Source organism: Perissodus microlepis, chromosome 19, assembly GCF_051167445.1.
Source record: "Perissodus microlepis isolate ML-2025 ecotype Zambia chromosome 19, ASM5116744v1, whole genome shotgun sequence".
NCBI lineage: Eukaryota > Metazoa > Chordata > Actinopteri > Cichliformes > Cichlidae > Perissodus > Perissodus microlepis.
Window position 1 is genome coordinate 13,270,114 of NC_140479.1, and position 24,158 is coordinate 13,294,271.

At 37.8% G+C, this 24,158-nt stretch overlaps 1 protein-coding gene across 4 annotated transcripts in view; it reads right to left on the reverse strand.

Moving 5' to 3' along the window:
- alk (ALK receptor tyrosine kinase) overlaps positions 1–24,158 on the reverse strand; it is a 419,315-nt gene that overhangs the window by 314,500 nt on the left and 80,657 nt on the right. The gene's annotated exons all lie outside the window — the stretch shown is intronic.

Below are 24,158 nucleotides of genomic sequence, written 5' to 3' on the forward strand. Positions count from 1 at the left end.
GTGAGCAACATACTAAAAGCTGTCAGGTAAGGGAGCTAGGCGAAATGAGAGAGAGAGAGTGAGAAAGAGAGAGAGAGAGAGGAGCAAATAGGTGTGGTGCAAGATGAGATGTAGCTCTGCATGCATATTACTCAATTGCAAGAAAATGTGTGGTAGAGTTAGAGAGCAGGGGGCGGACAGAGAAAATGGGAGCTTTGTGTGTATGGGTTTAAAAAAACAAATGGGTGTAGTGTGAGGGAAATGAAACTTAGGAGGTAGTATAAAGCAGATCATATAATATATCACACATGCCAGTGGTCCATGAAACAAGAATCCCATTGCAGCGTGAACCACAATGCACAACATGCATGTAAACAGACTGAAGGCTGGCCTGGGTATTTAAAAAGAAATGTAACTGTTTTCAAGACATTTCCTCTTAAAACTCACACATCGATGTCATCAAGGACTACAAAATCAAAACTGAGAACTGGAAGAGACAACTTTATTGAGCCAAGGTAAACAGATCCCTTTTCTGAAGGCTAGGGAAGGTAACTAAGGGGTCTCCTACTTTGCTGCACTTTACCAGATCAAGTGGAACAAAGAAGAAGAGGGCAGGGCACAGGAGGAAAGGGGAGTCAACGAGCAATAAAATTGAGAATAAAGAGTTGAGTTTTTTGCGGTGGAAAAATATGAAAGGTTTCTTTCCTGAGAAATCAATTTCACTTCATTGATTTTCTTCCTTTGACATTTTTTTTACTGTCTTTCAGTCAATGACCTCCACACCTTACAAAGGAGAACAAACCTTTACCCTGGGGTGTGTGCTATTCTCCAGATACAAAGTTTAGTGGTTGCAAAAGTGAATACGAGATATGCAATGCTTTCTAATTAATATGCTATTAACTATTTATTTCCAAGTAGATGTCTTCCTGTTGTGGTGCCCTATTTCTTTGACTTATCACGTGTGTCATGTGCCAACAGCGTTAGTGTGCAATGTGAGCAATAAAGACAATCCTTTTATCTCTCCTTGGGACGGCTTTGCTCAAGTCTTCAGTCAGCCAAGCAGCCAAGTGCGTCAAAGAGCAAGAGCACGGTAACCTAGAATGGATTTTTTTTTTCTTCAAGAAGAGCAGCATGTTGCAAAATAAGTGGCTGCAAAATTTATAGAGGCTTACAAATATGTCTTTAACCTTGTATGTTACATATCCATCCTAAAGGATTATAAGTATCTTCAGATATTTGGATTCACATTTCAAAAACACAGAGTCAGGATTCAGTGCAACATTAACTTTAAACATTAACATCCAGCATTTATGGTTAGGTTAGGGTTATATTTTAGCCACAGGCAAAAAAATAAAAGACATTACGTTTTTCTGTTATAATACTTCAATTTGGAAATGCCAAATGAGTAAAATGGGAATGCAAAGGTGTAGATATGAACCTAACACTGGCCCTAACCCCTGACAGATTGTATGCAAAGAAAAGGAAAACATATGCAGAAGGAAAGCTTTGTTTCAAATGTATCTGCTGTTGTTCTTTCACATACTGCATTTCATACTGCATTCACTACACACTGAGCAATGGTCTCGCATAGAAAAGTGTTATTTATTCTCTATGCTGGACTGTACAGTATTGAGTTTTGTTATCATTTTGCATGATGGTTGAAATTGTACTCTGTTGTGCTTACTCTCTGGCTTCAGTCTTTTGCTGTAAACACATTTTAAAACAACGCCATTTAAACTAGTGAGATAAAGAAAAACATCTGTTCCCATCTACACTTCAGTTGCTCAGTTGAAATATAAAACACTTTGAAAAGTTTGTTCTAAAAAGAAACATAAGAGGGTTTTTACACAGTAATCAGAAAAAAACCTTCATCAAATCATTTATAGTGCAAATTTAAAACATCTGTACTGTGTGTTTTTTTACAGTGCTGTGAAAAACTATTTGCACCCCTCCCGATGCCTTCGTTTTTTGCATATTTGTGACACTCAAATGTTTCAGATCAAACAGGTTTTCATATTACATGTAGACAACCAAAGTAAATATAAAATGTAGGTTTAAATGAGTTCATTTAAGGGGAGAAAGCTACTTGATCTTATGTGAGAATGTATGCAAAAAAGTAAGAAATTAAGAAGGGGCAAACACTTTTTTCACTGCACTACATCTCACGTTGTACTGTGCACCACATTAACATTTGAGAAACAACTCACTGAATGAAAGGATTTTGCAGTCCTTGCAACTCAGCAGTCATCTTAATGAAGCTCCAGGATTTCATTTCAGGTCAACAAGAAGAAACAGGCATAAATACGCGATTAATCTTGCAGGCATATATAGAACCATCATTCAACTCAGATGAAAAAAACAAACAAAGAGGAAAAAAAAGTAGATTGAAGGCTATGTTGGTAGGAATGGAATTCTTTCTAGACTTTCTTTCTAGGATTATCCGCGTAACAACTTTCCCTGTTATGATAGTTGTTGTAATTACAAGAGCTTCTTATGTAACGATCCTAGAAGGTACAGCATGACTTTACCTACTGTACCAAACAATAGTGGGATTACACAGGCCAGTTAACAAAGTCAAGACATTTTTGAAAGTTGAAATACATTTTCTGTAAGATGATAATGCCTTTACATGCCGGAATGTAGTCAGAATAGAAAAGGCAAGTATCTTTTGTATTTTTATAAAGCAGTGTCTTTGGCTTGCTTTGGACTTTGTTTGTTGTTGCCTGTGGCAAAAAGTACCGCAGGTCTGACACTGGAATTAATAACTCCACTTTCTAATGTTTCCCCCTCTCAAAGTGCTGTTTTTATTTTTTGCTTCCCATAGGTTCATAGAACCTTGAATGTGACAATATGAAAGCCTGATAAGCTGCTCCACTTCGGTTGACTTATCTATCTTTCCTTTTTTACTAATTTTTTTTCTCAATAGTGTGTGTTGAGGAAAGAGGACATTTGAAAATTAAAGACATTCAAAATCTGAATAATTTGCCTTCGGCTTCACTGACTTATGAGTTTACATCACTTTTATATGCCACTGAAGAAGAATCCATGTATAGAAATGTAACATGTCTGACGGAGTGACAAGTCATCAGTGAACTGTGAGCTCAGGTTCTCACTGATTGATCATTAATTTCTAGTTGCTTGGTTTGACCCACTTTGAAATATGCACTCAGCAGTATATTTATGCAGGAGTGAGCTGCCAGACAGAAAAACTGTCCCACTGGCTTGATTTTGAGGCCCTCGGATTTCATTCTCAAGGATCGATTAAGCTTCCTTTTTACCTCTCACCACCTGGTGGGACGCTAAGAATGAGTGCTTAGCTTATCATCCAGTTTTCTGAGCCAAACCTTTGCTTGGAAGCAGTGAAGGTTCTCATTCACATCCTGACTGAGGTAAATATGCAGGTCGCTGTGTTTTGCACAGAATTTCTGATTTCCTCAGGAAGGAACTGGCAGCGCTCCGGCTCGCTCGCTGTTGCACTGATAAAAGGGAATAAAATGCATAGAAATGCACAGAATGAGGAATCTGGATTACAAGAGTTGTTCAGATCTGTTTGCCCTAGGCAGGAGATGTTTGGACAGAAGTGCTTATGTGATATTATCAGGTATTATGGCTCGAATATCCTGGGAGGTGGTTGATAGCAAACATTTTGAGTTTGCAGAGGTGAGTAGTTTACAGTGCTCTCCGTGACATGTTAAAAAAAACAACAACAATATGCAGCAAACAATATTTAAACCTTCAAATTAATAAAAGAAATTGGGGAAAACTATGCCTGTGTATTTGCCTTAACCTGCTAAATTGCTTTGATGTTAACTGTAACATAATGCTAACATAATGCTAGCAATGTTACCTCAGACAGACCAAATCACAGAAAATAAGCATGTAAAAAAAGTATTGTAATATTAAGGGACAAGTGCAAAAGTGCACACTGACATTGTCACAGATATTGGTTAATTCTGAAATGTATAATTAAAGGTTCTTTTAATGTTAAATATTCAGATTCGTAAGAGACCCACACACATCCATAATTCAGAATAATGTTTAGGAATTAGCAACTGTTAGCACATTAACATGAAACTTTAAAGGCTGTGGCAAATGTGCATGCAAATGTTAGCTGTGCTATTTTGCTCAAGTTATAACTGCACATAAATTATTAGCTGTAAAATCAAAAAAATAATAACTACGGGTGAAGGCGTATAGTAACTTTAATAGCTTTGTAAAAAAAAAAGGTACAATTTAGGCTAAAAGCAAAAGTCAGCAAGCTTATATTTTGAAAGGGGATTACACATATAAAAGCATGGTAATCTTTAACAGGAAGAATATTCAATATTCATGTTATGCTCAAATTCTTAAATTCTAGTGTCCTAAATATCACCACAATGGAATGAGAAAAAGCCGCATGTATAAAATGTGTCTGCAGAAATCCCGACTGGATCTGAGCAGATTGTTGTTTCAGGTCAGCAAGACAAAACAGGCACAATACTTGCTTAGTCTCGCGAGCATATATAGAACCATGACTCAAATTTGATTTAATAAACAAATAAAAAACAAATAAAAAGTTTGGTAACTGAAGGCTTAAATCGCTTTTCCACCGCAAAGTTAAATTGAGAATGCTCATGTTTGTGCAAAATTTATAGGTTGGTCCAGAGTGCCAGCAGCTGTCTGTGTCATCACATGACTGGTTCATTTGGCTGGCTCGTGCTCAGATTCTTAAACTCTAGTGCCCCAATCATGACAATGGAGTGGAAAAAGCAGCATGTATTTCTCTGAAGAATTTCCTACAGCGCCTAATGCAGAGGGTCTCAGTGCATGGCATTTACAGTTAGCATAAGTAATCAAACCCCTCTTAACGTAAAGGGTATTGACTATTTCCTATATAAGGAGTAATGAAGAGTTTTTATAAGTGGACATAAATTGGGTTTTTCAGTTGATGCAAAAACCAAAGACTTGTAACTGAATGTGTTCCAGTGCATTGTTATTTTTGTTTTACGTACTTACTGCCTATTGTGTGTTGTGTTATGACTGTCACTAATAAATACTTAACTGCCCACTCTCCCAGAAATATTTCTCTCTAGGGCACTGCTTTTGATTATTGCATAAAACCCCAAAAGAAACTTGAGTCAATCAAACACGGAATGTTTTCTTCTTAGCCAGAACTAAATCTATAAATTATAGACAGCACAATAAAAACATTGAGGTCATGCATTTCAAGAAACAGCCCTCTCAACGACAGTGAAGCCACTGAATTTCTGCTCTAAAATCTCAATTACCATTTATAAAACTGGGTCAAGCAAAAAAGGGTCACATGCCAGGCACTTTGAAAAAAATCTAATTTGTGTAGGCCTCCTCATGTCAGAATCTGCTGTAACAATGTCAAACTGCCAATATTACCGCGTGCTCGCAGTGGTGCTACAGAGAAGAAAACACATGCACAGTTGGTGGAGGCATGCCTATTAAAACCAACTCCTTCCTATACCGACTTCCTTGTCTGAAGTAGTAGCCAGCCAGAGGAAAGACGTGCTGGGAGGAAAAGGCTCCCCGTGGTAGATCTTGGCTAAGTTGATTACAGCTCAACCTACTTCTGTACATAAAAACACAGACTCAAGTTTGGAGCAAGCAACAGTAAGCCCGAAATGTTCATGTGCAATTGTGGAAGTAAACGATGGCCTCATTCATGTCTTGTGATGGACCCAGGGGCAGCCTTTCTTCACACACCACTACATTTTTTTGGTGGATAACATCAACGCGTATGTGCCAACGCAGACAGATGGAGGAGGAACGACAGGACGATGGGTAGAGGAAAAAGAAACAGAGAGAGAGAGAGAAGCTAATCGTAGGAGGCTGGCTCATGGGGTTGCTGCTGTCTGCCTTTGCTGGCAAACACATTTGTCCTGATGGGAAGGTAAAAGACTGGCAAAAGAAGGCAGAACGAAGCCTGTTGGTTGTGGTTACCAGGCAGCAGTGATTTGATTTCATGAGGGGAGTTTCAACAGAGGCTGTGGAGTTTTACAGGCTTTGGAAAACAAAGGAGGAATTGCTCATCGATGCTCATAAGTTCAAACTTTGTTTTCTTAATGATTGAGGATCCTTTTGTAACAGTACAACAAAAACACAGTCATAAAATGTCTCATTTTAGTGTCTTTCCAGGCAGCACCTGAACGAGATCTGTTTGTGCAATTGCTTGCTGCAATAAATCCCTGAGAAACAAGCTAATTATTTGCTAGCTTTTATTGTGCAGTAGTGATGCCATAATAGAAATATAATTTCTGGAAGATGATGCAGATAAACAATAAACTTCTTGTAGCGACATTAAAATAAACTATTGATTATTGCAGACAGCCGTGCATTTCACAGTTAATTTTCTTTCCCATTATGTTCTTGAATAATTTACTGAACAAACGGACCATATGTTTGTAAAAATCTTAAGCCAATAAAATGTGAAACACTGCTTAGGAAACAATCTCTCCCTACATAAAGTTTATGCTGTGCCAGTAATGAGCTGGTCCAACTTTTTCACCTTTGACCCAGTGGACTGGGATACTGTTTAGACACATCAAACAATCTAATTACTTGAGAAGCTTTATCAGGGCTGAACACAACTGCAATATGTTCTCTCGGCTTCCCACTTGTCCATAACTCATGTTAAATTATCTCAGATTGAGATGAAGTATTTCCCTGACAGATGTCAGTCTAATTGAGTGTTGCAGCTCCAGTTGGTGGGGTTGCTGCTTGGCCCTGTGCCTATCTCTGCTTCGATGCCTTGTGTGACGCTGCAAAGTGCTCGACTCAGATACACACAGTGTCTTTGTCTTTGTCTTATTTGGTTTCTTCTAGATGCATCTGTAACCCTGGAGAGTTACTAAGGGTTTTAGTGTGGTATGAGTGATGTTAGTATTTTGAGTTCACTGTTAAGTTTTATTAAGTTAAATTATTTTGTTGAGAATTAATAAAATAGAAGATGTCTATAATGTCCTGATGGTCCTTGAAGTATACAGGGGGAAGTACCGCCTCCTGCCGTTCACTGCGTAGCAGCTACGGATATCAGGAGAGAGGGAGAGGAAGAAAGGTCCGGGTTTCCCAAGTGGAAAACGTGGTTGTTTTATTCAGTCGGATTGTACGGTGGAAATAAACTATCTGGAAATTGTTGTTAACCAGAAAGGAGTTTGTAACTGCTTGGATTCTTCTGGGTGAGTTAATTTGTTGTGAACAAGAATATTGTGAGTTTAAGCCCCTAACGATGACATGCTAGCGGCTATCGCGGCTATTGCTATTAGCCATGTGGCTGTACATGTGTGATTGTAAGGATTTAACTGTATGTTAGAGTTTGTTAGCTTCCTATGACGATGCATATAAAGATTGTAAGTTATATGTATGCTGTAGATGTTGATATGTTCCAATATCAAGCCTTAATTGTGTTCATTGTGAGGTGAATACAGTTTAAAGAAAATGGGGTTATCTTTCTTTGTAGTTGTGCTACAACGCTTCACCATCGCCATTTTGAAGCTCCAGGGGAGCCCATTTTATTGGTTACTTTGGTAAGAAGTTATCATTGTCTATGTTTTGGAATATTCTGTCGTTCTTTCTGTATACTGGAAAGGTAAAATGCAGATTTGTTAGTATGTATGAACGAAACATAAGAAAGGATATATGTATAAATGACTAAATATAGATTTTTGAATGTTATTCTGACTGTGTTATACAGGTCAGGTTTTTTTACTTGGGAGTACAGTTCAGTGATGATCCAGTCCAAAGATGGCGAGCCACCCCTCCAGGATCCTTGAGATGATTGCTTTAAGAAGAGAACTAAATTCTTTGGACGAACCGTGAACTGTACAAACTCTACTTAAGTGGTAGGACAGATTTGCACGTCACTCCTCCTTTGCACATCCTGCAAAGAGAATCCTCATTGCTGGACTCACACTTAAGGGTGTCGGCTGACACGAGAGAGAGAGACTGAGTCAAATCCCCCGGGGTTGTGTGTGTTTTGTTTATTATTTTCCATGACTTGGGCCCAATTTTTCCTTTCATGTGCTGTTATTGTTCTCATTGTATGTATGTGAGATTCTTTAATTGTGAATACAAATTGATCAAACCAAGTTCTCAGAGCGTTTCATTAGTCATCCACTCTGCTCCAGTAGTCGAACCTCAGCTATTGGCCCAACACACAGGTAACCATTTAAATCTGTATCCCAAGTGTTGAAAGGGGTGTTACACATCAGCCTCTAACAGTTTCTCACAACAGTTAATGGTTGAGCATCTCCTGGATGCTCTTTGTTGCACATATTTTGTATGGATGCGACTACAGTGCATTTGCTGTCACCACACTCATCACTGTCCACTGATCCGATTACTGTATTGCTGGTGTATCTATTAGATCCTATCAGGAACCATTTTCATCACACACACTAGAGTTCCACAGAGTGATGCCATTCATAGCATAGCATTTGTTGCATTTTCATGATACGCATATGGCTGATTTCAGCAACGGCTCCTCTTTTTTGTTCATTATGACCAACTGACTGAACATCTGATATTGATCCAAGGTGATTTGTAGCCAAGTTTTCCAGGAATGTCTTGAACATGTGTTGTTGATCTTGAGTCTAACCTGATGCTTAAAAACATCTTTATCAGAAATGTTTGAAAATTGCCATTATAGCACATAATTACTTTTCATGCAAATTTAGCTGAGGCATAAAATGGCATCCTTAGCACTCCCTTTGTTCTATGTTTTGGTCGCTCATCTTGCTGAGCATGCATGGTAATGCATTTCTTTATTGGACTGGGCTGCATTTATTAGGCACTTTCTCTGCTTTCTCAATGAGTTGGAATTTGTGTGTGAGCGTGTTTTTCTCAACAATTTGGCTATCAACATATACACTCAAAGTACTTTAAGCATGATATATCTTCCTCTGCAGCAAAGTCTGGTTTCCAGTGTTGCAAAATATGATTAAAAAGAAAATAACATTTTTTTGTCTATACAAAGACCATGGCTGATAAACAGCACAAGTGTCTTACTGAAAATGTTATTGAACAATATAATTGAACCTTTCTTTAATATTACTAAAAACAGTTCCCAGCTCTTGCTGGAAATTTGTAGCGACCCATTTTTAAGGATTCACACTGATCAACCGTAGCATTGTTGTAAACCAAGCCCACACCCCAAGGAAGTGGCCTATTCCAGCAGGACGATGTGCCCAGAAAAACTGCACAGCAATAACTCAATCAACTCATTATAGAGCACCAGCTCAAATCCAAATCCAAATGAGTATCTGTGGGATGCACTGGAATATTGGCAGGGGGTACTTTGGGTCCTCTGGATTGTGGAGCAGGGCCACTGTGGATTAAACCCTAGAGGACACTGCCAGAGTTTATGTGTCAGTACTGTGATGGAAGTTAACTGTTGCATGAAGAGGCTCTACAGGAAAATAGGCAAGTGGTTATGATGTGACCAAACTGTTCCATCTTCAAAATGAATGAAATAGCTTGACAACATGAATGTCACTTATAGGAACAAACATATGTGTCCTTCACCAGATGTTGTTGATAAATCCCTTTTGATTTATATACAGTAAATGTTTATAATTTTAATTCATGGCCAGATTTCAGAAACAGTTCTTTCAGGTTTGTCTGAACATGTCAAAAATATTTTTCACACATTTGGACTTGTCACTGCAGATGGATAATAACAATGACTGTGTGCGAGTCTGTTCCAGGGTCATGATGTTGTGCATGCTGGTTCACCATCATTTTTCTTGTACAGTTTTAATAATAATAAATTTGTTTTAGTTGTGCTTCTTGTTCAACGAGAAGCACACCTATTTTTCATCAAAGTGATGCATTCATGGACATATTTTTCTCTAATTATAGGAGTCTAAATTGGTGAAAAGAGGTCCCAGGGGGCACACACAGCAAACAGCCAGACAATCAGGCAGGTTGTAAACAAACCTTATTTAGCAAGAAGGACAATTACCACTTATTCATCCATTGCCTGTTTACAGGCCAAACTTTCTGACTCAAACTTGATTTACTTTATGTATTCACATGCAATTTTTTCTGTGCAATGAGGGCCTATTATCATATGCTGGAAATGATTATAAAGAGACCTAATAAAGCTGCTGGAGCCTATTTTTCCTCAGTCACAGCACAATTCTGCAGTTTCAGGAATCGATAATCATCTCCACTCTGTATGTAATATCATATATATTTGTTGTTTTGATGAGCTGATCTCATCATTGGACTCTGTTCATCATAGAATTCCATTCTTCAAACCACAATTACAATGTCTAGACGAAGACATTGTAGATGTCTCGATTGGTTTAACCCCTCAGCATTCACTCCCAAGATTACAAGCCTAATATTTGGCTGCTGTGTTTTAATCTTGTCACTCTGAATCAAATTTGTCAAACAATGCATCACCGAAAGCACAAAGCCACATGGTTTAAATGGTGTAAATCAATCGGAGACTAAAGCAACAACAGTGCATATGCAGCAAAACAGTACTTTGTAACTTTCTCATCTCTAGGGAGATATACTTGTTGAATCATCATGCTCTGTATAGTATATTCCTGTGTGCATTTGCTTCTAAGCTTCATTAAAAAAAGTTTTTAGTGAAAAAATGGGGGGGAATGCTGAGCAGTGGTTCTCTCTTTACTGGAAAACTCAGACTGTTGTTGCTGATGGCATTCAGACTTACCATCATTAGTGGATTGCCACAGGACAATAAAAACATCATCTTTCCTGTTCAGTATTTCAATATCCATTATTTTCCCCTTTTTTGGCATATGACACAATTTTTTTTTTTATGCCCCCGGCTCCACCTTAGGCCTGTCTCCGAATTGTCTTCAGTCTGCATTGGATGATTTCCATTTATCACTAAATAACCACAGGCTTGCTTCCTCCAACTCCACCAGTGATTCTGGCTATCCAACCATCAAAGCACTGCTCATGCTGAGACTGTCATTCAAGATCTGAGTCTAACTTTTTATTAAATAATTCAAGCCAGATTTTTTAGTTTCCTATAGATTCCTTTTTTAAAACCTTAAAATGACCCAATCCAGCATCTACCTTACCTCAGATGTCATTATCCCCCTCCACTCACCACCCTAACCTTGGCAGAAGTGGATTCAGTTCACAGTTGGAAGCCTACTGAGAATCCCTAGAACTGGCATTGTGTACTATTTGTGGATTTATCTTCCATGTCCCTGGACATGCGCTACCGGATATAGTCAACAATAAGAAAGAATGGTGACTCAGCCTGGCTAATGCCTCAGGGCATCAGAGACAGCAGATTTTAGCCATCTATGATCTCCTCCTTCTGTAACACCAGGCTAACAACTACCTGCACCAGCCTCTCACAGACAACTGTCAGTCCTGTACAAAGTATAATTTGATTTGAATAGGCGCCTGCTTTGAAATGAGATAATAAAAGAATATGTCTTAATGCATTTGAGGTGAAAAAATTGAGGTGCCACATCACATACAAGTTAAATGCTAGGTGACAGGTGGCTCTGGGATAAATGGTGAAGGTTTCTATTCTCTTGTGGACGTCTGGACAGCGCATATTTGACAGGTAGCAAAAGGCTCTCATTATTTTTGGTCTAGTAATCTTTGCCTGCTGGTCGGACACAAATTCAAGTCTACCATTTATGACAGGAAATGAAAACTGCAGCAGAGTTGGAATTGCACTTGAAAATATCCTTCTGATTGAAGTATGAAAATGTAACTGCATTTTATAAGACACAGTATGAGGACGCGGGGTGTGTATGGTGGTGGTGGTTGGGGGGGTCAATTTTCTTTGGAAAATAAGCATATAACCTTTACCGTGAGAGAAAACTACCATATTGCTTTTTTCAGACCAGTTCGATGTGAGCAATGTCCTGATCTTTTACACTCCATGAGGAATATAGGAAAATGCTCATTTTACTGAATCTGACATGGAAATCATTTCTTTTTGATTTCATGTCTTGACTTCACTTGTCTGGTCACTGGAAGCATTGCAAACATGACACAAGATGATAAAATGTATCTTTTTTTGGTGCAAACAGAAATAAATTGCACTTTCCTGTGTAGCAGTGGACTGACCGCTTAGAGGATGTATTTCCTTTTCTTTTGCAGTACAGACCTGCAGGTTACAACCCAAACAAGCTTCCTCACCTATGATCTGCTACTATAGGTCAAACAAATGCATTGTTAGTCCAGCGGTAATAATGTGGTACCATTCAAAATTATTTCGTTAGTAATGCAAGGGGAACAAAGCTCAGTAGTCAAATTTGGAGCCATACTCACGTGATCCATTTGAGGTGCAGCAATTTAGGTGCTTCCATGTTGGCTTAATATTTTACCCTCATGGGTTGTCGCTTGATCACAACATGACTTAATGAATAACATCATTATGTATAATGTTTCATGAAACAATATACATTACTTATTATGTAGAGAGTACTTAAATCACTTGCCAGTGTTGTGTCCAAATAAAGCAGAAATTAGCATTAAGAGGCTCATTGAGATACAGTTGGTGGTGTTATTTATCCAGTTTGGTGCCATTAAACTATTCAAGAAGTTGGCAGAAAATGATTAAAGAACACCATTCAAGCCTGAAATGGTGAAAACCCATAAATAAAAAAAGAACATTGAGGAGGTTCTCCTCATTGCTTTACACAGATCGGATTTGCACCAAACTTTGGCACATTTTGCATCTATCAGCTTTGGATTTTACACCTCATACCGGTAGGTTTTTATAGTTTGGAGTCTGCTATTGACTTTCACTTCTCTTCCCAAATTGAAAATGCCCTGTGTGTCAGCTCTTGAGTTGTGTAATTGCTTGTGACACCATAACCACAGCGCCCAGTGGCAACGACATTGCACCAATCAAATTAACACAGTAAGCAGAGCGGACACTAAACTTGAAATTCTTGTTTTTGGCAATCAGGTTAGCAAACAACTCAAAACTCAAGTGCATTTGCATAAAAGGCCTATGGAGTGACACAACTGATTAATACATCTGCATGACAGTAGTAGTTTTTGTATTTTACGCCTAGGATCTTCTCCCTGTGGTATATCAATCTAATTCTTAATACAATCATAGCAATTGTTTTATTCGGTCCAACTTTTACACTGCATGCTGTGTTTAATAGCTACGGACAGAAACAACCAACTAGTGCCACAATATCTCAGCTACACAACAATCTGTTGGGATATAAAAGTAATACAATCATGTGGGTGGCTGCACAGCACTCAAAGTCTTATCTACAATACTGAGAATCCATTTGGTATATTGCCCCGTCCCTCCCTCTGCTGCCCTGTCTTTGACCTTGTCATATAATTGAGTGGTGCCGTCTTGTCATTTAGAATTGGACAACATCTGTCCTTTATGGTGCCGCTGCCTGCCTATGTTGAGTAATCTCACGTCTTTGAGTGCTTGTGTCATCCACCTGACTGCCTTTGGTAACATCACTGTGGGACAGTGGAAAAAATTATCCTACAGCAGCAGTGACTCCCACACTAGCATGAAAACAAAGGATCTCCATCCAAGTCAAGTGCAGAGGAGGAAGCTTCCTCCTAATATTATTCAATAATTGTTATTTAAAGGCATTAGGAGCAGTGGTGTAAATTCAGTCAATTTTTCATGTAACTGTTTTGTCAGTAAGTCATAAAAAACCAACCATCCACACAACTGAGCAGATAATAGCCCAAGTAATTTGCAAACACTGAGACAGAATATAAAATTCTCCTATTTTACAAGATTTTTTTTCAGGACAAAATGTGTACATAGATTATCTGATGCTTCACTTCAGTAGAGACTTTAACACATCTTTGGAACTTTTTACATGTCTCAAAAGCCGGAAAGCCAACTGTGCAATGACTCAGTGATGGCTGAATCCAGAGGCCAGGGTAAGACAAAAAAAAAAAAAAAACCAAACAAGTTTCTTACAACAGCCCATCTCTTGCCAAGAAAATCTGCTTCTGCCCTTGACTTTCGCACAACAATTAGTCTTTAATAAATATAAATGACTTTGGCTCGCCTCAGGAAATAACCATCCCTAAAATTAACCTCAGTGTAGTAAAATCAGACAGACCCAGCCTGTCACATCTTTGCTCTGCTTTAGAGTCAAAAGCTCTGAAGGATTTTCACTCTGCTGCCTTGAATTGAAAATTTTGGAAGCAAGCCATAAGAGCAACATGACATGTAAGATTACATTTGTTTGATTATTTTGTAAGCAGCAAATGGTTTGTGTGGAGAGGGAAAAGAGGTTAAAAGACGCGTATTCCTAAAAATGAGCAGCTGTAACATTAAAAGGAACTAATCTAAAAGCCCTGAAATAATTTCAAAATAATACAAAATGTGATGAACAGGAAATTTCTTATGTCTTTGCGATTGTGCATGTTCCATGTGCATGTATACACAGCAAGACATCAAAAGGAAACAATAGTTTTTAGGTATCTTTTGAAAAATCATACTGCACTTCTTTTCCCCGAGCTTCAAGGACCCCCAACAGCTCAAGCTCTGACCTCTATTTCTTGCAGACTAGTTTCTCTGAAGCATAAAAAGTAATTTTCTCAATCATGGAATGAGTTTCGTCCTGACTGTCAAAATCTTTTTGACTTTGTATTAGGCAATATATGGAGCATTATATTAATACACGCTTTTCTGGACAGGACAAAAGAAATGGATGATTGTGAAAAGTGGGGCAATTAGACTGATCTTGCGCATTAGCCCATGCTAAGAGATGTTGGCTGCAGAGAGAACACTTCTGGAATTTGACAGTGTATGCCAAATGAATTGAGAATTTAAGGACTTTTAATTACAGAAGAAGGGGACCATTCGACAGGAAACAGTCTGATATTTTTCTAGCCTTTTGAATGAAACACAAAGACCAGATTTTAAATGGATGGAAATATGCATCCTGGTCTGCATGCATGTAGCATCCGAAGTTAACACGTAAATAAAGTGCCAACCCTTGGGGCAAAAAAAAAATAAAAAAAAAATAAATAAAAAAAAATAAAGCAAAGCAGAAACACCAGTCAATCGCCTTACTCTCTTTTTTTTGGTTAAAATACACAACTTTACAGCATTAGAAATTATATTTACAACCTGGTACAAAAATCTGGTCTCTATGGATAGTTTAAAACTCATAACATAACTCTTTATGGGGGGATGAAGTTTTTTAATAACTCATCTTTTATAAGGCTCACTTAAGTATGGTCACTGTGACTGGCAGGAGTGCTGATGCAAGCTAGTGTACCTGCTAGCTGTCTGCTAATTAAAGAGATTTTTCTTTTTTAAAATGATCATTATTTTACAGTTACTTGATAAAAATGGGTTGCTGTGTGGTACAGACCATCCAAGAAGGTTACGCTTCAATTTCAGTCATTATTTTGTTAATATGCCTAAAATTAAATTGCAGGTTGTTGCACTCAGGTTGTGAATACAGCTTACAAACCAGGTTTGCTAACCTACAGTGAAAATTAACACTGGCGTAGTTTAGGGATTCAAATAAATGTAAACTAAACGGCAATAGCGAAAGTGCTAAAGAGGAGGTTTCAAAATGCAGTGTTGACCCAAAAAAAAAAAAAAAAAAAAAAACTGCTGATGGCATGGTGGCCATGTCCATCCTTTATATACAGTATATTGGTATTTTACTCTGCTAACCTGGCAAAGCTAACTTTACAATGTAATTGCAGAGTATATCGAAAATATGGTCATAAGTACATTTTTTTCCTGTAGTTCTGTCTTAATGGTATTGGTGTCATTTCAGTGGCATAAAATCAAATAAAGCATCTTTAACAGCATTGGGGACGTTTTAATCAATAACCATTTTAAGTGGATGCATTTATCCCATAATGCTTTATCCTTAATAATAGCACGTTTTTCTTTTGATTGACAGTGGCACACATTCCCAGATGCAAAGCTTCCATAATCGAAATCATCATTTTATACAGACCTTGTCAACGATTCAAATGCAAAGGCCATATTAGTTCTGTTATTGCTGTTGCTGCTGATACTCAGAAATAAGTGCATTGGTATCTGATAAATAACAGCTGCTGAGTAGTATGAGTCCTGCAGCAATTAGATTATTTTTGGCCTCATGGTTGTTATGTAAGCGGCGTTCTGATGTCTCCTGTAAATGGTGAAAATATCTTTGAAAAAGCATCTTCCAGGTTATTCATGTAAAGTTCCTACGTTGTAATATTTTTGCTTGAAACTGAATGCAGCAGCATGAATAAATGCAACTTTATCCCCTTAAATTTATATTAAAATACAGTCTCTGACAGCAAAATCAATAAATTAATGAAGTTCCCACTCTGTATCAGAAAACATATTCTGTGGTCTTCTGCTTAGTGTATGGAAATCAACCAGATATATTACAGAAAGGATGTCTTTGGATTGTAATGAGCAGTGCAGTGGGCAACTTATAAAACCTAAGAGGGATTTTACCAGCTCCCTACAACGGAGCCCACATTTGGCAAGAAAACAAAGCCTTTTTGGTGTGAAAATAATTAGTCTGGTCTTACATTTTTATAAGGATAGAAACACATTGCTTCTAACATTCTCCCACACGGTGTGTTTCTAAATCATTTTTAATTCATTTTGTCTTCATGCTGCTGCTGCTGGAAATTTAATGTCCAAGTCTTTCAGAGGATTCTTTGCCTGAAAAACAAACCAGACATTAAGAATTTAGAGCAAAGGTTAAAAGTACTCTTTAGCTACAATCTACTGTACTGTATATATGGCAACAAAAAAACCTTTTATCACTTAAACTTTTGAATATTGAGAAGGTATGCCAACATCAACTATAATAGTCACTTTTTATTGGAGCTTTTTTTTTTTGCTTTGTTTACTCTCCAATATTGACCATTATTTTTGAAAAGCTCCAGCTGACTCTGCTACCAGCCCGTCCTTCATCCAGCTGGGGAAATTCCACAAGTCCCCATGCACTCAGAAGTGTCACAATCAGTCTGTTGTAAAAAAAGAAAATCTAAGAGAAGAATGAAATGAAGAATGTTTTGAAGACATTTGCAGTATCCTGTTCCCAATTACAGCACAATTTAAATCAGCTTCTGAATAATTTTTCGCAGACAGCGCAGAGATCTTGGTGATAAAATATGCATCGTCTTCCCACGGCCCAGTCTCTGGGAAAGCCTGAGAAGGGTCGAGTAACCTCCACAAAACTGTGTGTGACATCAGGCCGAGTCTGACTCGGTGCCAGAACTACAACTCTCAAGGGAAATCATTTAGTCGAGAACTTGGGCCCAAGCGCTGTCTGCTCAATGCTGATAAAGGGGTCATCCCGTGCTTGGGTCCTGTCCTGCACCCTCCCCACATCCTGTTTCTAAAAGCCATCAGCCATATGATGATTAACTCCGAGGGAAAAAAAGATTAAAGGAGAAGAATATGAAATAGTGAGAGGCAGGGGTGTGCAGTCTATGTAATCACACAAAATGCCACAGTTTTACTGACTGGGATATAATGGCTGCCTTTGAAGGCGTAGCAACAGGCTGCCACTTTGATGTAGGACCTCCATATAGTGTCACTTTTCGGTTTTTAAGCTATTTTCCTTATAGTCATGGTTATACCTATCACAAGTCATTTCTGCCTGGCAGAGAGTACGTTCATTATATTTATTCTGGAGGATGGAAATAATAAGCCTATCCTGTTAAAGCGTGTGATGCCAGGCAGCATGTCAGTTTGCGCCATGTTGAAACTAATTAAGCTTTAAACTTTGTCATGCCAAAGATAGCCTCCTCCATTTGGTCATTCATTAAAAATATGTTGCAATTAAGATGATCCATTATGAGCTTAATTACAGCATTAATGCTGACAAATCCACCCTCTGCAGCAGGATAAAAAGTGGAGCCTCCTCAAAATCATAGCAAAAGCAGAAGCGAAGCTATGACCACTTTGATGTGAGACAGCTGATAATCAGCTGTGTCACACTCGTGCTGAAGCAGGCATGGTAAAACACGCCAACGATGTATCCAGGGAGCGATGATACATCGATTACTATTGTGAGGAAGTGAAACAGCACCGGTTTTCAGCGTTATTTGTTTTGCAGTCAGTGATAAAAAAACCCATCAATTAAATGATAACCTGTCATTTTTTGTATGACAGAAGAAAAGCAACCTGCAGCGTTAAAATAAATGAATTCACCACGGAAGTGACAAAAACTGCACTTCCTCTAAAGGCCACTTGAGAGTGGCTCTAAAACCTGGTCAGTCCCCATAGACTCAAAGGTTCAAATGCCCAACTTCAGCCACGAATGTAACACATTTTCAGCTAATTATCCTCTTAACCACAACTTTATGTAATGATTTTCTCAATAACTCAAGAATTTGGATATGTTTTATAAATTGGGGCTGATTTTGTTGTTGTTGCATATCTGCTAAGTTCAAAACCCATCAGCGATGTCACAGTGGCTATATCCTTCCTCTACATACAGTAGACTGACATGAGACACAAGCCCGGGTTAATGACCTAATTCCATGATGGAAAGAGAGGAGCACAGACACACAACTAATTAAAAAGGATAATGTAATGCTGGTGAGGCGGACAAGATGGGTTAAACCTGTGGAGCAAAATCAAGAAGTGGTAAAGTGATTAAACAGATTGTTTATTGTTTACATCCATTTGCAGCTGCCTCTATTTATGCTGTTAACCCCCACACAGAAATAATGAGCATCCTCCGGGTTTATTCCACGACATGCTTTTGTTCTCGCAGCAGAGAAGTTATTTCTGTCCCCAAGTTCGCTTCACTTTGGATCAATACAGAAAGTTAGCTTTGACATTAGTAAGAATGCATAAAAATAAAAATATGTAAAAATACAGTGGAGAAATCAGTTTGATTGTAGCTAAGGCTATTTTGAAGAAAAATTAGGATTTCCTGAAGTGTCTGGCTACAGTGAGTGCTCACTAAGTGAACAGCATTTAATAGGGTAAAATTGGTGTTTTTGATTTTGAACAGGACAGACATGCAAAGACCCTCAGATAAAAAAAATTGCTTTTCAAATTATCCAACAAAAGAATTAACAACATTTATTTTACTTGCTGCTTAACCCTCTGACCCATTATTACAACTGCACTTTGAATCTTTTAGTCAAGGTTACAGCAAAAACAAAAAAGGAAAGGAAATCAAAATAAAATAAAACAAAACAAAAAATAAAATAAACAGACCTAGTCATGGTTTTCCATTCAAGGCAAATTTATGTAACTTAACAAGGAGGTGATTTTTGGGTCAGAGGTGACAAACAAATTAAATAATGTTTGAACTAGACAATGTGGGAAATGTTATGAATTCTGAGAGATGGTCTGAAATTTTACTGTATTCAACTTCAAAATAAACCACATAAATTGTGCAGGTTAGAAGTTTTGCATTTAGCAAATTTATTCCATTTCAAGACCAATAGACCAAAGAAAACAGTATTTCCTGCAGCGTTGACTTTTGAAAACTAGAATCAGGCAAAATGTGGGCTATTATCTCAATATATGGGATGAGGGGCAAGGGATAAAAGTGGTGTGCGGTCACATAAATTGGAGACACTGCTTACGCCACCCGGTGTGGTAGGACTGGTAGCTTATAGTGGCCATTGCTAATTTTAGCAAACTGTTTTACAAAAGTTACAGGGGATACATTAATCACAATTAATGCTCAAGACCCCTGTCTTGTAGTCTCATTTTACTTGATAGTGGAATGACTTTGAATGGATTGATTGAACACTTTAATAAATGAATAATTCAAAGCTATTACCCTTAAGAAAATTTCACTAATAGATGAGGTGATTTGTTAGGCTGTTCTTCCTCTTTCTCAACAATCGTTCTTCTGATCTACTTTGCACTTGGCAGGTTTATTGTTGGAGACTGGGTGCTATGTTTTAGTCATTCAGATGCGCAGCCTTCTCCCTGTTGCAAAGCAAGATAATCAAAGGTATTGTGGCGTTATCTCCGTCCCAAAAGAGGACATTGAAATGTAGGAAAATGAAACGTGCCCTTATCAGGTAGCAAAAGTGTGTGGAAAAAATAGCTGTGTAGCATTATATAGGGCTCATCCCGAGGATGTTGGATTTTGCTGGTTGTTTTGGTGGGTCTGCTCTGGTGCACAGTGCAGATGCTCAATCGAATTAGGATACATGAATGCCAGTGCCCAAGGTGTCCTAGCAGAACATTGCACTGTAACAGGATCATTTATCAGTTATTTCATTCCTCTTTAATGTTTTATATTTTTTGAAGGCTTTTAATTATTTAAACCCCTAATTTCTGCATCCATTCGTTTTATATTGTCATTCAAGTTTAAAAGTTCCCAAGGAAACATTTTTTAAATAGTTTTTTAATATACTATTATAGACAAATGTTTATGAAAATATGTAATAGCTCTTAAATAAACATAAACTACATTCTACCAGAATGTAAAAGTATCAAGTGGGGCTAAAGCATGTCCTCTCTGTAAACTCATGTTGTCATTGTCCACAACATAAAGTAGCTGTGACTAAACAATTATCATTGTGTTACAGTTAGAACAGTGTTATGCTGTATTAATGTCAGAATAACTTTCATTACAATTAATTATTCACTAATTAAAATAATTTTACACCATGGACTAGTGACACAAGGATTAGCTGCTTGTGTTGTCACGGTTCATGAATTTGCTACTCAGGTGGCAGATTACAGAGTTTGCAAAAACATCCTCTACTTGTTATTACCTCTTGACAGTCTCCCCAGTCAGCAGCTTGTATTTACGGAATACAAGGCGTGCAGTGAATGCAGCATTAGAAGACTTGAGCAGGTCAGCTAGTGCTTGTTAAAATGACATATCCAATACTGGAATGTGCTCCGGCTTTCAGGCAATGGATAATTGAAAATCGGTTGAAGTCAGGTCTTATTCTTCTGTGATTATTATTTTGTTGGAAGGACGTGATTTAATCCATTTTATGGGTCTGAGTGCTGAAGAGGTTCTGTAAAGGTGTATCAAACTCTACGGTGATGTATTGATTATTTTTTTAAAAGATCAATTTGGCGTGATCGCAAAAAGTTACAAAAAATCCCATTGAGGTAAAAATAATCTTCAAGGATGAAATCGCCAACTAAAGAAAGCTACACAATGCTGAAAGGAGTTAGGACCATTTTGGTAGGCAACATGTTTCAGTTCACCAATATTTCTGAGCCATTTCAATTAAACAGATCATTGTCACAGCATTTCATTTGGGCTAAGGTCAGGTCTCTCACTTGGCCTTTCCCCAGTAATAATTCCTTTCTTTGTCTTTGTCATTCTGTTGTTGACTTTCCTGTATGGTTATTGTCTGGTTCCATCAGTTCTGTGGTCTTCAAATTCTACTGTAAAATTTCTTTATGTAGTATTGATTAATAATTCCTTCAAAGAAACCAGAAACTGGGGTAACAACGCAGCCCCAAACCATGATACTCTCTCCAATATCCTACACATTTTGATGTGCAGTGCTCCTTTTTTCCCAACCACTTTTTAGTTCATGTTATGATCCATGATCATGTGCCTTTATCACATGTGTTGCTCCTTTTATTTGAGTCTTTCTTGCAGTGTGCAGCCGACAGTCACCTCACCCTTCTGCTTGCCTGCTCTGCAATCAACAATTAGTTTGCTAGTAGCATTGAATGTTTGTGTGAGAAACTTGATTTGAGGCTAAGAGTTGAATCTCATATATATTCCGATGTCTGTCTTATTAGCCGAGGGCCCTGTGTAAACAGTCTTTGTAAATAGTGAATTACAAGTACTTTTACACTGTGCATATAGAGTACCAGGTTTCAGTTAGCTGGATTAAGAAGACCATTTTTGTTGCAATCCTCGTTCTCTTGTTTATTTGTGATGAGTATAGATTAGAGAATTGTCTTCTGTTTGCCTTTTATGTATGATAAGATAGATTAGGGGTCATTACAAATATTTGTTTGTTGCTCTGGCTTTGTGCTGAAGGCTTCTTCTCGAGAGCGATAAAAGTGGGGAGTCAGACATCATGTTATGTCTAGGCCACTTCTGTAATGTATTTCCACCACGGTCTTTTCCATTAACACCATTCTTATTCTGTGTCTTCCTATATTGGACACAAAGAAAGATTATGACAGGTTGCAGAGAAGGCTTTAGAAATGCTTCACAGCCTTTTGCAGCACTTTACATCTCTATAATGCTTCCTCTGAGGTCTTGTGAATGCTGTGATCAAGGCAAGGTTCATACAAGCCAGTCTTTAGAAGAGCAGACTTCAGTCAGTAAACAGACTTTGTATGCCTTTAATTATAGGAAAAGGCTCCTCTACGACCCACCCTTTTAGTCCAATAACCTAAGCTCCTGACTCCAAGTAGACGTCATTATTATAAAAAAAAAAGTTCACATCCTTTTTCCAGAGTTGACAATGACAACTCAGCTGGTTGTGTGTTCTTAGCCTAGTCTGATTTAGTCGTCTGTAATGTGACTTTGATAAAAATAGTCCCACCTGCAAGTGTATGATGTTATTAATAATCATGTTATGAATAATCAATGCTGAAATCCTACTTACTCCAAAGCAAACTTCTTCTTTTGATCATGATTGTTCTGCGTACACCTTCCTGTGATATACAGTTTGAGTTTCACCTCATTGCTTCGTGTTGTGCATGTATGAATTCTATGTAATTATGAGGCCGCTGTTTTGTTTAATCAAGAACCAGTGAAGCAATAAGGTGGAAAAAGCGGTCTTGTGTACATGATCTTACTCTTGGCTGCTGTGGCCCCTATCTGCCCCTGACAGATATCCTAATCATGGTAACCTGGGAGTGTGTTAATCTTTCGTACAGTGATGTCATCAGATCATGGCAAGAAGACATAATAAGAACATAAAGCCTCAAATGTCTTGCCTGACAAAGGCTTCCTCTTTGGGATGCTGGCAGCCTTCATTTGTTGCTATAATGTTCCAGCTTTTATGTTAGGTGTCCGTATGAACAAAGGACTAGTTATTTGAGAAGGAGAAGGGAAAGATGAGGTATGGAAACCCATAAAAGTTGATGGTGTGACGAGGCAAGACTTGCACTGCAGTAAATAACATTACTCCATATCTACAGCTACTTATTTTCCGCTCTCAGATTTGAACTCCATCTGCTCTCTTTCTGTTTACTCCTGCATCATCCATGAACTTGTGTACAATCATTCAATTTAAAATCCTTTCATTTGCGAACCCCCTTATGCAAACTGACAGGCTAATGCATTACTGCTATTCACCAGCGGGAGGAGGCAGGTAGGGATCCGACAACACAGGTCTGCAACCAAAAAACCTCATACGATTTTTTGACTGTTTCTTATTCCGATTTTTACTCACTGAAACTGGAAAATATATTTTAAAAATTCTATCTCGTCAGGTTTTGTTTTTTTTGTGTGCAAAACTCCTGTTTTTAGTTTATTAAGTGTACAATTTCCCTTTTCCCAGTTTCCTGAAACAACATATCCAATAATGATCTCTTACCTTAATTGTAAGGGTAATAAAATGTAAAACATCGCTGCTGTGCCTTTTTCAACATGGAGGGAAATTGAGATCGTTTTTAGATTCAGCACCCTAAAAAATATAAAATTTACCAAAAATATCCCATGCGGCTGATTTTTTATTTTTTTGCAGACCTATGTATGTGCATTTTGAATCATGAGAGTTTAAAGTAATGCGTCCTGTATGCATTTATATCAGTACTCAGAGCTTCTAGCATTGACATCTGAAAATGTATTTTAATACAAAATGAAACTAAATTCAAACAAAATTATTCGTCAGTTGTAAAAATATGGGCATATTTGTCTGTAAAATACCGGCATGTTAATCGACTGTGAAAATAAATAAGTGATCATAACCTTCTTTCTCAACTAGGAAATTCCCATTTCTCCTGCCAAAAAGCACAATAGAATGGGGCAACCTTTCCACCTTTTCAAACTGATTGCAAAAGATTTCTCTAGAAGCCAGCTATGTTTCATGCACAATATTTGTATTTAGTGTCCCACAGCAAACCGCTTGTGAAAAAAAAAAATGCATCAACTTCTAAAGATGAATTAAAATATTGGACCAACACTTTAAAACACCAGATGTGCTCTAACATTTTGTTCTACAGTGTGCTGATTTAATCAGCGCTAACTGTGGTTTGTAACCTGTTTATTATCCTGCAGAAGCACCTTACATTCATGTGACCTGTTTGCTGCCACAGAGGAGATGTATTTATA